This window comes from Mastigoproctus giganteus, chromosome 7 (assembly GCF_048544385.1).
Source record: "Mastigoproctus giganteus isolate SK-2022 chromosome 7, ASM4854438v1, whole genome shotgun sequence".
Lineage (NCBI taxonomy): Eukaryota > Metazoa > Arthropoda > Arachnida > Uropygi > Thelyphonidae > Mastigoproctus > Mastigoproctus giganteus.
Genome location: NC_143581.1, coordinates 79,487,788 through 79,503,601, shown reverse-complemented (window position 1 = coordinate 79,503,601; position 15,814 = coordinate 79,487,788). Strand labels below are relative to the sequence as shown.

General features: G+C 36.7%; 1 long non-coding RNA gene across 3 annotated transcripts in view; it reads right to left on the bottom strand.

Annotated features, from left to right (window-relative positions):
• Window positions 1-15,814, bottom strand: part of LOC150083016 (uncharacterized) — a 256,002-nt gene that overhangs the window by 65,493 nt on the left and 174,695 nt on the right. For all 3 annotated transcript variants that reach the window (XR_016547152.1, XR_016547151.1, XR_016547150.1), the window contains exon 2: window positions 3,193-3,413. This is a non-coding gene — a long non-coding RNA (uncharacterized LOC150083016). The remainder of the gene's footprint in view (window positions 1-3,192; window positions 3,414-15,814) is intronic.

Here is a 15,814-nt window from a genome sequence, read left to right as displayed (position 1 = left end):
CAATTCTGCCTTCCGTTGAATGATCTCGCTAGAAGAATCTACCACGGATATTATTCAAAAGTGTATAAATAAAGATTTCTGCGTGAACCTACGTTCCAAAATGTTCACCAAACGATCAGATTAGCAATGCTTATTTTTATAATTATATAAAAGCGATTTGCATCTGAAAATTTCTACGAGAAAGTAGCTTATGAGGAGAAAATGCTTTGAAGGTTTCGGCTGTCTGGACTGTTTGGCACCGTTGTCATTCTTCAACTGGTAATATGGAAAATTGTCCGCTAGAGTGTAAGACAAATCAACAAATCATAGAAAACCGGTACATTGTTGTTATTATTATCTGTTTATTAATCCATTAGGAGACACCTTTAGAGGTAGCTCTAAGTTAGAAGTATGTTATTGCAAACCAGGCGTATGTTTCCACCTTAGTTTATGGGTTACATTTTATGTGTAGACTCCACATGTACCGAAATAATTTCAAAAGGCTTATTTCAACATCTTGTAATTACACTGTAAATATGCGGATTGTGAATTTGTAAGCTTTGATTAAAAACAAGAAACAATTCTTGGTACATGCGAGTGGCCCCAACGCTTGAAATACTTACAATAGAATATTAATATTCTTGCACTGTAGCATTTGGCAATATAAGATAGTCGTGAGCAACATGTGCTCATTTATTATACTTAAAGTTAGGTTTCGCCATGTTTTGAAATATGCTCCATTATTGAACACATACATAATGCTATTGCAGTTGGATGCATCAAAATACAGAGCTGTCATAAACTAGGAGGGATTCTTCAAACTGATTGAAAAGAAAGGAGTCCTCAAAAACTTGTTTCCATTATGTTTATATTCAGCATATCATCACAAAGCATTTTGGGACAATCTTAAATGTATTAAATGTTTTTCAAGTATATTTGTATGAAAAAATCTATGAAGTGTCTACCACTTCGTCCTCCCTAAAGTGGTGTATTGCTCTTGAGATGGCGGTTTCCAAGCTACCCTATTTGAGCCATTTCAGGAGCCGGTTTACCAACTCTAAAACGGCTTTTAGGTGACAACTAGGAGCCAAGGACTAAATCTATGCAGCATATAAGGGCGCCTCCGTAGGCAGGAGCAGCAGTGCTTAGCACACGCTTCTTGATTAGACCGGGGTTCGAGCCCGTGACCACCAAATACGGAGGATGCAGAAAGGTCAGGAATGACCACCGCATATCCGCGGAGCAATATGACCTTAGTTGCTAATGCTCCCAAAAACCAAATAACAAACAAACAGCAGCATATAAGAGTATTGGCACCACAGATTTCAGGATATATTGAGTTTGCAAGTGCAGGGTTTCGAGTTTCCATGAGCTCTGCTTATTGAGAAGAGTATGTTTTGGTCTTCACATGGATGCGTAACAAAAATGAGATCCTCATCCACACCAGTTCCTTGCAGTTGAAGCACCCATCCTTTCCGCATTGTAAGTAAGGTGTTAAGATTCTTTTTAGAGATCTGTTTAGATTCAGATGGAGCAGCTAAATAGTTCTCTGAAAGCTGAGTATTTCGCCTGTGGTGCGTTGTTTGTTATCTGCTGAATCTGACAATAAATATTAAATCATGAGCATACGTTAAAAATTGCTTTTATTAGCCAAGAAAGGATAAGAGCAACAGCAAAGAGTGCGTCAGCGAGTACGCCGCGTTATTCGACTTTTTTTTTTTTTTTTTTTTTAGAAATTATGAAAACAGCTTACAAGTCCCTGATATCCATCAATAATTTGTTTCTGCTTTAGCATGCAGTAAAGTATTTGTAAAATACTTTATTATTTTACTAATACGGTATTATCGTGCAGCGGAGACGTCTAAAAAAGTAACTGTTTCTTTTTTTTTAGAATTTCCTGTATGCCTAAAGAGAGTATCTAAATTCTAGAAGGTTGGTTGTTGCTCGGTGGTGTAAGATAGAGTGAAGGTGCCGTAGTTTGTTCATAAGCAGGAGCTGATTTAGGAGTGAAAGGAATATTGTTTTTCAAAAATCTTTCAACTGCAATTGGTCTACAATCCTTGGCTCTCTTTGGGTTTTTAAAGATCAGTTGCACAAAATTGGTTATGCTTACTGGTTTTTGTCTTTATTATAGCTAATACACTTCACTTGAAGTGTATTACCTATAATAAGTGAAGGCATTCCGATACTGTCATATCCAGTATCGGAATGAACACCGTTTGTTTGTTATTTGGTTTTTAGGAGCATTAGCAACTAAGGCCATATTGGTCCGGGGGATATGCGGTGGTCATTCCCTGACCTTTCCGCATCCTCCGTATTTGGTGGTGACGGGCTCGAACCCCGGTCTAATCAAGAAGCGTATGCTATGCATTGCTGCTCCTGCCCACCTGGCTACGGAGGCGCCGAACTCCCTTTAGCAAAACTCATTTACCACAACAAAAAATAAGTAAAAACTTAATTTTTGTTGTGGTAAGTGAGGTATCAATGTGCTGGTTTTAGATAACTTAGCTTTAGAAATGAAAATGGTTACTTCTATCCAACATCTAGTAATAGCCGCGTCCCAATCTTCCATACACCCTATCGGCTGTATACTGAGTTCTCAGCATAAGCTGATACTAACCGATATGTGGTTTGTATTTGGAAGAGCAAAAATATATAAAAAAAAAAGGATATATACAGCGTCGATGTGATTTTTCTGACACCCATACCATTCCGAATACATTACGTAGTTCAATCACTGCAAGCCAACAATTTCAAGCATTTTCTTTTTGGCCAATCGTCATTTATGTATACACAGCAGAGCCAGTTAGTGTGCTGAGTCAGAAGTGGATTTCATTATGTTTATGCGCATTCTCCCTTCCTCACAAACGTGGTATATAAACTACGGATTAAGACCACCGCATCATGCAAATCACTGTCAGCTAAAGGGTGGTGTTGCTGACATAGTCTGAGTAATATTATCCGCCCGGTGAAAGCTACACATAAAAACCTAAGCACCCTGAAGCCATCCAGTCTCTTAACTTACCCACAGAAAAGTCAAGACATCGACTAACTGATTTTGTAATGAGTTCGATCACTCGAAACAGCATTAGATGGATTAATAAAAGAATGAGTACATTTCTTATCAAACAAGTTGATGTGGTTATTATCACCATAAAGTAGTTCAGACTGATGAGTGGGCGAAGGATGACCGATTCCAGATAATGTACTTACCAAAACTGATAATTCCGTTGCAGACAACGAGACCTTGAACTCCTCTGAAAAGCATGCCCTACAGAATATTGTTTCCACCTGATCTTTTTGCCCAGGACAGGAGGAATCCTTTAAAACTGCTAACCATCTGCATGTTTTTTTTTTCTCCTAATTTGAAGATTCAGCTCCGTTTGTTGTGTTCTTTCCTTATCCAGTAACAGCAGAGCTTCATACATAAGTTCCTGTTAAATATTAAAAGATATATTATTACTGGACAGCACATGACAATTTTTTTCTTTAGTTAATTATGGAAATGCCAAAATACCAAAAATGGAATCTTTAAATTATTATATACCTGTGAATTATAATTATAAAGCCTCTGTAATTAATCTCTGAATGGATTCTATACAGAATATTAATAGAATATTAATATACCCAAGATTAGGGGCGGATTTAAGCATAAGCAGTCGCTTAGAACTTCAATTACTAAAGTCAAGTGGGGGCTGTTCTGGGCGTGTTATATGTTTTTATATATTATTTCTCTCTAAGTGCCTGGTCTTAAATAAATGGTGTTTGTTAGGGTTAGATTTTAGTTCACACATACGTTAAAATTTGGAAATTTTTTTATAGAAATTAATGGCAATTTTATCCATAATAACCTCATTCCGAGAATAATGGCGAGTAGGGGACAACATTTTAGACGATCACTTTATAAAATTATTATGCTTTGTAAAAAAATATAGAATTTCATTATTCAGAACTTAGTTGTCAGAGACTAATAATTTTTCTGATATAAATATTTTTGGTTTTTAAGCAGAAATGATTTGGTGCGGATTATGGTAGCGTATGCATTGTGGAAAATAAGGAATAACTACATATAATTATACTGGTCAATAAAATGAAATTATTTTTTTTAGAACATGTAATTTTCGCAACACTGCTCTAGATAATATAAGTACAAGTGAATTTAGACGATTTAATTACAAAACACGAGATTGGTTACAGTTACTTTTGATCACTTTTATAGCATAGTTAAAAAGATATGTAGTACATGTTAAAATGTTGTCCGGACGATCTCTTTTGGTATATATTGTCCGCATGTCGCGGTACAACATCCAGCAGTAGTCTGCCAACATATGGTTATTCAAGGAAAGCGATTCCTGGGTAGCGATTTTCCATTGACGTATTGATGAAATCATTCATTTTCCTCTGCTCGTGGATGAATGAACGATTCTTTCCTGAAAACCGTTCCCACTCATTGTGCCAAGATTTTTCTGGAAGGAAGTCTAAATGCGAATGCAAGAAATGAAGTTTCAGCCAAATACGAAATCCCATTGCTTTATATGAATCGAGCAGTTTCTGAACGCTCTTTGTATGCAGGAGACCTGTGGTTACCCAAACAGTTTCCACAAAGCCTTAAGTTATAATACATTGAGACATTTTTCAAAGCTTTCACCCTGCAGAAGCTCTTCGATTTGAGTCTTCACAAAGATTCCCAACTTTACTTTCGCGGCACTGATCTTTGGAAATTTCTTACTTAAGTAATGAAATCCTCTCGAATTCATCTTACTCATCACAAGTCTTCTACTTCTTCATTAGGTCACATTTAACATGGAAGGAAAATCTTCATTGGATCCACTATTGGAACGTGCTGCACACTACTGGTTCCTGTATGCTTCTTTAAGGCCAGTTACTTTGATCTAATGGTCTGCACTACAACGGCTATTATACAGGCGTTGGAAACAATATCTTGTTAACTCTCCTTGCATGCATATTAACATACCAATGAATCTGAGATCACAGCAGGCAGATATTCCACCGATGAGCACTGTACTAAATTGCTTCAAGTAGTGTCTTCATGTTATAATATGTCATCTGTAGATGAAAAGATTGGAAAGCTTTAAATTATCTTTATGCAAAAGAATATTTTTCAGAGTTTGCTTAGGAGTAGATGAAGAGGCGCCATTCACATGTAATGTATACTTCTGACAATTCCCTAAAAACTCCATTGATATTATGGAAATAGCAGAGCAGATCGTTTACTGTAAAGAATGTGGCCAAAACATTCCGCCCCCCCCCCCTTGATAGTGAGACACTTTGGCGTTCTTCTTAACCCGGTGTTTCTGCTTTAACTCTACGCGAAAAGTTCAGCTTTACCTTTGGAGAGGCCTAGATCTCTAACGACATTCCAGTCATTTTGGGTAAACCGCTCCGCTGTCTCTTCGTCCGGTGTGTACTGGGAATTGAGTGAATTTCTCAAATCTCTGCCAGTTGCAACTTCACTACATTCCATTTCGTCTTCTAAAGAATCTAGCCCATATTGGGGCGTCGTGAACATTTGCTCTCATCGCTGAATCCACATTTGGATATACAACCTTGCTTATTATTCACTTAGAATCCAGTTATATTCGCATTACAAAAGTAAGATTTGCTGGCATAGGCAGCCTGAGTGCGGGATGCTGGCACCCACCTGTTTAGCATTACCTCAGGTTGGTGCTAATTTGCACAGTGAGGCCTATAGTGGACCCAGGTCCGGCTCTACTTGTCGGGGACGGTCACCGGGAGTCAGCAGCCCGGGTATTGGCTGCTTCGTGGCGGCGGGGTGGCATGGGTGCAGCACGCATGGCACACGCTTATGCTGGCATGTGCACTACTGCATGGCATGTATTCGGGCCTCTACTCAGAGTTTGTTTTAGATTAGGATTGGAGGGTGGATTTGGACGAGTCTTGGGGCCACCGAAAAAAAGAACATACACAGACAGATTACAAAAGTAACCATCACCATCGTGAGCTTTTGTCTTCCTCCATATCATGAGTATGGAAAACAGCATTGACTTTTTTCCTTTTCTTCAAGCAGTCATGCAATAAATTCGAACAAGCAGTACAAAGAACATGCAGCGCATTCGCCGTATTTTGGTCGCCTAGAGCAGTGGTCTCCAAACTTTTTTGGTCGCGCATCCTTATTTTACTTAAAAGGGCTAGCACGCACACCGGAATAAAATATTAGATACAGCATATAAGCTTAATGTTTTTAGAGGACATGCAAAGGATAACTGGTAAATTTTCCGAATATACTTCGTGATTTAGTTAGGAAAGAGCCGCACACATAGCAGAATCTTTTGGGATGATTTTTACACTTTCGAGGAATGAGTTTCAGTAATTCACTGGATATTACTGAAAACAATATTAACAGCAATTACATTTAGGTTGGCTTGAATAGTATCAGGGGCACGCCTTTAAGGTAATAAATATATTTAATAATAATAGGTATGTGAGTCGTATAATCACGCTAATGTAATCAATCAGTTTCATCAGAATCTGGATATGCTAGAGAAAAACAGATCTGTAATCAGCGTCCAGAGCTCCACCTAGTCCACATTTGTTTCGATGAAATTTGCTTGTTGACCTATGTCATTAACATCTGCCACAAAGAAAAGTTTTTTCTACCCAATGAACCACAAAATTTCATATAATGTGCAAGAGAGAGACTGGAGGAATTATTAAAGGGGTCTTCAATCGGGCTGTAGTTAGCTGATATCAGACGGAGAAAGTAACCCCCACGAGTTATTCCTGGTTTTTCATCCCATAAAGCATACAAATGGCGAACACGCGCACTTGTACTGTTGTTTCTATTGGATGTTAATGATTTGCTGTAGGCTGATACTTCTGAGATTCTGTACTACTGTTTCTCTGTTTGATTTTTTTTTTTTTTTAGATCATGAAAAAACTATTTGTAGTTTTCTATTCCTATATAGTTTCTTCCAGCTTTCAATGTTTCCTAATCCGAAAACAACAGGCTTCAGCATGGAAGCCAGTAATCGCCAATTATTAATTAGATTTATTATCTGGGAGTTCACTTATTGTAATACGTTGTACGTGATTTAATTATTCTTATTGTTATTTCATATTGATTCATTATGAACAACCAACCACGTCATGACCTTATCTCAACACATTTACTATTGTTTTTATAATAATAATAAAATTGTTTATTCAAAAATTACATGTTTGCTGATCTGTTTTGAAGCTGATGCTTCTGACAATCTTTACCTCTCCGCTCTTTTTTTTTTTTTTTTTTTGTTGGGATCACTTTTGCTTGTTTCTGTTTTGTCCGTCTGCTCGATATGCCGTACCGCTAGTACATATACGGTATACCTTTACTGCACAAGTCAAAGGACAGGAGGGATGTGTATGGCTTCCGAATTGAAGCCTTCTCTGCTGTTTTATTGCAGGCTAAATAATTAGTAAGACTGAAAGTAAGTTGTAACAAAAATGCGTTAGAAAATAGAAATATTTAACAGTCGCGTAGGCTAGACAGTCAACTCAAACGCGTGTACTTCGGCACCTTTTCGTTTTACCTCTCAGCTGCACTTAGAGAGAGAGAGAGAGAGAGAGAGAGAGAGAGAGAGAGATCAAAAGTAAGATGGAATACTGAAGAAGAGAGAGAGAGTAAGTAAATAAGTATACATGCGAGTCCGTACTCATTGCAGTGATGCATCACCTTGTGTATTTGGGAAATGGCAATGCTCCAAATTTGCTGATCAGGAGAAAGAAATTTCTGTGTAGGTGATTACTGCATAACGTGCAACCTAAATTGACTACTCCATGACGCCACACGGGCTACTAGCAAGGAAGCTTTGGTAGGCTAGCAAGCTAGTTTGACCTTGTCGTAATTCCCATAGCTATAGTAAGATGATGCATATGTTTGTCAATAGCAAGACAGGCCTTCAGACTTCCCAACATGTAGCCGGTGAGGATATATTCATCCGAATACATTTACACCGCTACTTTTTTTTACTCTCTCCAGAAACATTATCATAGAAACAGTAATCACCTACACAGCTGACCTGAAAGCTCCAACTAATTTTAATATCCGTAGCGATTACTGTAAACATTTCCGTATGATGTCACCCAGGAATTAGAAAACAACTATTGGCTCTCGCTCTCTGCAGCTACAGTAGGCGGAGGTGAATCGCACTGAGGCAATCCACCTTTCTTCCTTGGCCCGGGCAAGGCTTTCCCCAAGGCCACGTCAGTTGTTGTCCGGAACCTTAATGGTTTTGATGTGTGGCAACTTATCCAGTTCCGAATTGGCAGCGGTTGTAAGTGGCGGACTGCTGAAAGTTTCCTCCTGTGCAGCTAATTAACAAAAAGTTCTATTAAAAGAAAAAAAATTAAAATTCACCGTATTTATTTGTCTTATACAAAAGAATTAGGCACTTATTAGCATTCTCTATTTCTGTGCACGAGGAACTGGGATTGCCAAGTTTTTAAAAGTACAATAAGAACAAATATTATCAGCAAGGAGGGGGGTTGCATTATCAAGCAAAGCGAACTGACGAATTGAGCAGTGAGCATTTGCCATTCCCTACCAAATTTCTGGGGATACTAGATGATGACGGGAATAGAATTTTAATAAAATTTTCCACCTTGCTTTACGTATTTATGTACGCCTATGTTTTCACTGGACAAATTGAAATTTTTGTTGCCACGCTTTTACATATATGCATAATGTCGTCCCTTCTCCCTTTGGCAATGTATGCTGCTTAAGATCACAGCCACGAGTGCCGTTGCCACGAGGTAAATTTCTAAATATTAATGCTATGGGATCAGAAATGAAAAGCTGATCAAGTAATACACTTGACCGTGGACCATTTACATCAAAAATTTTCCATTGCTGTATTGATACAGTGGCACGTTGACGCGCGCGCCTATGTTAAAATGCATCTTTCAAAATTGTCATAGGAACTTTTTTTTTTTGTAATTGCCTGTGATTGTATGTAATGAAATATTAATCCAATGCATAAGTTTATATGTACTCATTTATTGTTTGAATTTAAAAACGCCAAATTTTGTAGCAGAGGGAGGCTCCAGAATCCCACGCCACCTTAGGACTCCAACTATTCTTAACACTCTACTTAAGATACCATATACCGAGTGGTTCACTCGCTGTTTTTAAATTTGGACTCTCTGTCATCTGGACCTTGTTTTGTTGTTGTATTTCAGCTGAACATTTTTGAATTTGAAGTTAAAATTGGACTTAGTATTACTACTTAGATTTTGCAATTTTTAAAAATTTGCTTAATCAACTGCTTTCTTCTCTATGGGAAAGTTATTCACAGCCCTCGATTGAGCTTAAAAACGGTATTGGCGTACCTCTGAAACGAACATAAACCAATTTTATATGAAGGAGGAAAAATAACGAACAGCGGTTATATGTGATGCTCGCTATTCAGTAGGTGTTTAGCTTGTAAAAGTAGTTGGAATCGCTTCTACTCAGGCTATAAGCACTCGGGGTTGTTTTTCTAATTAAATTGGTCTATGTTTGATTCAAAAGTACACCGATATCGTTTTTAATTAATCTAAACTTAAAATAAAATAAAAAAATTATCTGTTTATACTCCGGGATGACCACTCGGTCAAAGGAGTTCCATTGGGTAAAATTTAAATTTAGAAATCGTGAAATTTAGACAGTAATAATTAGTCAAGCGTTAACATGAAATTCAAAAATTTCCGCCGAAAACGAAAAAAAAAAAGTCCAGACGTTAAACCTAAAAATAAGGGATATCGATTCCCCATTACGTTTTAACTAAAGCAACCAGTATATGATAACATACTTTGTGGCAGTTTACCCAATTTGACCTAAAAATCAGAATACTGTATAGCACGAATTTAATTTTCATAGGCATTTTTTATTATTAATGCAACGCTATTTTAGTTTTATAAAGACATGGCGAAAAAAGGGCTAATCGCAAACCTGGAAGCAAACGTGTCATCGATGGGCCACTTATCTGTCCAAGCAAAGTGCTTCTGCCACAGTTGCATAATGAGCAGGTAGCCTCTCTAGATCAATTCTTTTTGATATATATATCAATGATTCAGCTTTTATTTTAATACCATACATTTTCTGCTATATGCCGATGGTGTTTACTTCTATACAGGAAAGGTTAAATATATACTCTTTCTAAAATTTATTTAAATAAACTTTATTCACTATCGGTTTTCAACAAACAAAGCATTAACTTCGATGAACTTAAAACTGTTACTCTTAAGGATCCGCCTAAGATTATCAGCCCATTTCAAAGTACACGATTAATTCTCCATACACTGAAAAAGTTCAGCGATTGAGGTGTTTTATTTACCGATAATTTTGCGACATATGGACAATATAACCAAACAGACATACAAGAAAATAGGATTTATTTTTCGTTTACTTTAACATTTTTCGTCAACTTTAAGAAATTTGCAAGTCCAGTATGATCCTGTAATTGTGTTTTATAGATTTCCAAAATCACGGTTATTCAGACCGACATGATTAAATTAGGTAAATTCGGGAATATCATAGAATAAACAATAGTCATTTATAGTTATCGTCTTAGAGGACAATTGATGTTCATAAAGTGATCAACAATAATTGCATCAGTTTTTCCTTGATTTGTAATATATCACTCCTATTTAATTTTTTATTTAAAGTTTTGAAATTACTATAGTAGGTTCAGTCCGATATTTTATTTACTTAATTTATTACACATTCATATACTTGATCTGATTTTTATTAAAATATTTAAAGATGCTTAACACCTTTTATAGTATTCTGTATGAGGTTAAGATTTTATTAATTTTATTTTAATATGGCGAAAATTATTTTAATAAATTGCACCTAAATTCATACCACTGTATAGTTGTTTAAGTTTTGTGTTTTTTGATATTTATTCTGTACTTTTGACACGTTGTCTAACACACTGTAAACGGGAAACTGTAATGAAAAAATAAATAAATAAAATAATACTAATCGTAGCCAGATAACTTTGAACATTTCCCGAGTTTGCTCTCCTACATGTTGTTAAGAAACGTTGTGGATGTTGATTATAACCACTGTATGGTTATTTTCACTATCAACAATATTTCTTAGCAATCGACGTGGTCACGTTGGAGGTTTGATGGAATTTGGTGTGGCTTTACCAAATTTCAGAACTTTTTGAGTTTCGCGTATTTCCAAACGCTTATTACGGAAATATTACGATTTTATGAGTTCTCTACATTTTGTACATGAACGAGTGGTACACTTTGTATATGAATGGTGTATGTTGTTGCAGAAATACAGAAAGGTTGATTACAAGAGGTGTTCACTGTTGCGGACTCTCATAGAACAAAGTTTTCGTCATACTAGAGTTGCCGAACTTAATAAGTATCCAATAAACAAGTTAATATTGACTGTACCCAATAATCTTGGATGATGACAAGAACGCATTCTATAGCCACAGTTACCTAGCAACAAAAAGCCTACCCTTGCATTGTCACTTTAGGATATATCTTTAGAAAGACGCTATCGGCGTCTGGCTTAATCTTTACGCCATATTGACAATATATATACCTTTTGTTTACGACTGGAAACTAAGAACTATGTGGATAGCCAACTTACTCATATGAGGATCTGTATGTCCTCATTATCAATTCTTACGTGTGCGCTGAATGGCTGATCCGTGCTCCAAAGTTTCAAAAACATGAAGAATAATCAACACTCCACTACTGTTATACTATGGGGTGAAATTATAATTTCTAGATTAAGAAGCCCAAGCTGAAAAATGACTGAAGTTTCACTTTTTCTGTACATTTACCTTACCTTTTCTTCAACGTCACGTGATATAAAGAGAAAACGTATGTTATTTTCTGTTTTATAACACGCAAAAACGGATCACGCCATAAAAGAAATTGCCTTTGATGACCATTTTGACTCGGAGATGTATGAAGAGTTTTGGACCTCATCTGCACGCATCTCAAATAGACTCTTTTCCCATTTGAACTCTTCACTATGTACTAGTTAGGATTAGGAAAATAATGCTATCTGTTTTATCTTCTTCCCCCGGCCTGGTGTATAGTGCCTGGTAATGAAGTTTTCATTGCAACACTTCACGAATCCACACAAAGCGCATCTTTGCCAAGTTTATTCTCTCTTTCTGTGCCGTTTCATTACAAAGAACATAAATCATGGGGATTAAGCTAGTTGCTCGAGAATGTTTTGTTTCCTTTTAACTCTCTGAGGTGTTCCGGTGTTATTTTAAATGAAGTATTCTTTTCTTTGAAATCAGGACTGTTTTCTTTATGGAAAGCTAGAATAAAAATAGATAGCAGGTGTATTTGAAGAGTATTTAAAAGCCATTTTAGGATGCAGATTAGAGATATTTTTCCCCAGGTGGAGCACTGGAACTGTTAAAATAACCATTTCCCTTGGAATTTTACCGATTAAATAAAACTGGTAGTACATTCTGCAACATTCACTAAGAAAACATATCCCAAGCCAGTTGCGAGAAAGGTTGCATTTTATTTATTAGCTCGAAACAAATAAGAGGATTCATTAATCCAAAATTTTATTTTGCATTTTATGCCTTCACACGTTTTGATATACCATCAGATTTTGGTTTTCTTGAAGTTTATTTCATTTCTACATCAGTATTGCATGTATCAGTCGGTTAACCACAGTAAATAATCCATACCCTTTTATTTATTTTCTATGGATTTATAATCAATACAAAGCTGAGTGTACTTTTACATAACCTGCAATTGTCTGATGCCTTGATACTGAAGCATCTAGCGACGATCATGCCACCGATTGATGAAGCACATATAAATAAAATTTGTGTTTATTCTCCTGATGGCCACATGGGATCAAAGGGGGTTTAAAGATAAAAAGAATACAAAACAGCGCCGTGTTTTAGCAGTCACGTGGGCTAGAATCACGGTCAAGACAAACGGGTCTACTAATGTATCATCGAATTTGACCACTCGGCTACGGCGGCCTTATTAAAACGCACATAAAATTCTTTTATTCATTACACCACTATTTCCTAGTTCCACTGTTATACTTTTGACCAAATTAGAAGAAACCTTCATCCTGTTTAGTGGAATTTATCAATTACCACCTGCCTGCATGTGTATAAATACAGTATAGAGGGTGATATGGAAACCCTCCCTTTTTTTTTTCAAAATGTTAAAGCAAGCTTTCAGAATCTTCACTTTCAGTCCAGCTGCATGCGTCACGTAGACGAACAAATGATTCCTCTCAATACAACTTATGTGGCACAAGTAATTCGTCCTGAAACAACTTCAGTCCTGCATAAGCAGTAATTTTAGGCGTCATAAAAGCAATATAAGGATTTAGGTCAGGACAGCAGGGAGGCCATGTAAATGGTCCCCCGAAGGTAATAATTCGCACTAATAGGCAAACAAACTTTCAAGAAGGCGTTTTCATTCCTCCCCCCACAAACGCACGCTCTAGAAGTTTGGCTGAAGAGCTCTTAGTTAACGTTTTATATAGAGATTTTCCTGTGAATAAATATAACAAAGTGACCATTGCCTACGTATAATAAACCTGCAGAGGTTCCCAGACTTTTCCTATTGTTTGAAGTATATATATGGGCATGATTGTGCCACCCGTAAAGAGTAGTTGTCACTCTTTGCTTTTATCTAAATGAGGTTTTCTGTAATCATGCGGAGCATCAGTTGGGAACCTCTCTATCTGCATCCATATTTTATAAGCTGAGGGTGAATTACAGAAAACTGAACTTATGGTCTCTGTATACATATAGCAATAAAAGATACTATAATTATTTGCTCTCTGAATGAAGCAAAAATCAATACCTCTCTATAACCAAAAAAAAGCTGTCGATGTATGCCTCGTTCCATTTTGTAATGTATCTTTCCTGTTTCTGAAGACAAGCTGGGAGATTACTTCAAAAGGATATTTTGTGCTTCCGAGCAGGAATTCCACAGTGGAATCCGTGCTCTGCTCGGCACTAACTATGCTGAGAAATCATTTCTCAGCATAGTACCCAGTTACGTAAGGGAGTCACCTCGAGCTCTGAGAGAATAGTCCACAGCCAGGGAAATCGTATAATATAGAGATCTCAAACGCATAAGGGCTTACAGGCCGCACTAGTATGCGAAGGAAGCTAACGAATAAAAAGTTATCATCATCAGTTCCCCAATTAGAATACCGGAAACGAAGCTCTAAAAATCTATAAGAAAGCTGACAAGCGTCGATGTTGCCTTACCTTCTTTTTGTGCAATTTATATATTTTTTTTAATGTTTCTATAGTTTTAATATTCGAAAAAAGACGAGGCTGAAGTAGATGATGTAATAAATTATTTATGGTTCTTCCTCTTCTGCAACTTACGAGCCCACCATTTCCCACCTTAGAAGTTGTAAATTTAAAATATTTTCCCAATGAAAACGGAAATCTAAATGGTGAAATTTCTCCTTAGACTAAGAAATTATAAGGCCTGTGGCAGAAAGTCTTGTCTCAACTTTGATACTAGTAAGCAGTATCCAGATTGTAGCACAAGAGTTCGTAAATTAATATGCATCGAAAAGATTGCTAATTGATCCCCGAAAAGCGGTGCAAGATTACATTTATGAAGGCAGAATGGTGATTTCCCCCCCCCCCCCCCCCCAAACCACTAAATAATGTCAAGCAAGTAACTAGCAGTTGAGGAAATATACAGATATAAATAACGGGCGACCATTCTTTCCATCTGTAAAATTATAATACCGAGAAAAAAAGCGACGACCGTGATGACAATTCTGAGACATCTTAATGCAACAGAAGCTGAATTCGAACTTATTAAACAGTGTAACTGCACTCCTGTGTTATAGAAGGATTCAGGTGTAAACCGATAAAGAAATCACTACTTTCAGACTTCTAGCAATCAATGTAGTTTCATGCCGCATCAGATTTTAAGCGAGCCATTTTGCGCCAGTATACAGTGCGTTCACAGGCTAATTTGCGTGTTTTTCGGGAAGGAAAACCCGGAATAACTCACGGAGAAAAGGCCCAAGTCTGCAATAAGCTAATCTCAGGCTTACTGTTGAAGAGACCTTTAACAATTCTTTAGTCTCTAAAACGGGATTCGAATCGAAACCTCTCCAAATGAGCAGCGTCCTATGGGGAGAAAATTTCCTCCCAAGAAGCTGCAGTTGCGGTATCTGAATACACACCGGTGAAAAAATTCATTGCAATGGTGGCTCAATTAATATTAGAACAATTTCGTGACGTAACCATGTACTAGTTCAAAGACTGTTGAAACATCTTTTCGCGAATAAGGAAAAACGTTTAGCCGGACTTATTCCCTTTGAAAATCTGTGGTCGAAAATCTGCAAAATGTCTAAATATAAACGGCTGACAAAAAAAAAAAATTAGTGATCGACTCCTAAATCTTATCAGAGCATTTATGATGCTGTGATAGCTAAAAGAATGGCCAACTCGTATGGCTTTTATCGTTTATTCTAGAATTAGAAAATAAAATGTAACATTTATCGGATGATATCCAACCGCCTCTCTATTTTTACAGCTTTACCTAACTTGAAAATCAGATCACATATATACATATAAGTGCACGTAAAAGATGCAGAGGATTTAAATTTTGACTTGTGACAGTAGGCCAAATAAAAGATACCGTTTTTCAGAACATTTCTTTATTTCAGGTGAACATCATCACTTCTTGAAGAAAAAGATATTTTGTTTCACACTATTAGTAAAAATTAAAATTAGTAGTGAAGGATCTGGAGCTTGATACTCAGGCAAGCAATATGTATGAGATTACATATTGCTCACTGTTGTGCTTTAATTGAAAACTAGTTATTTAA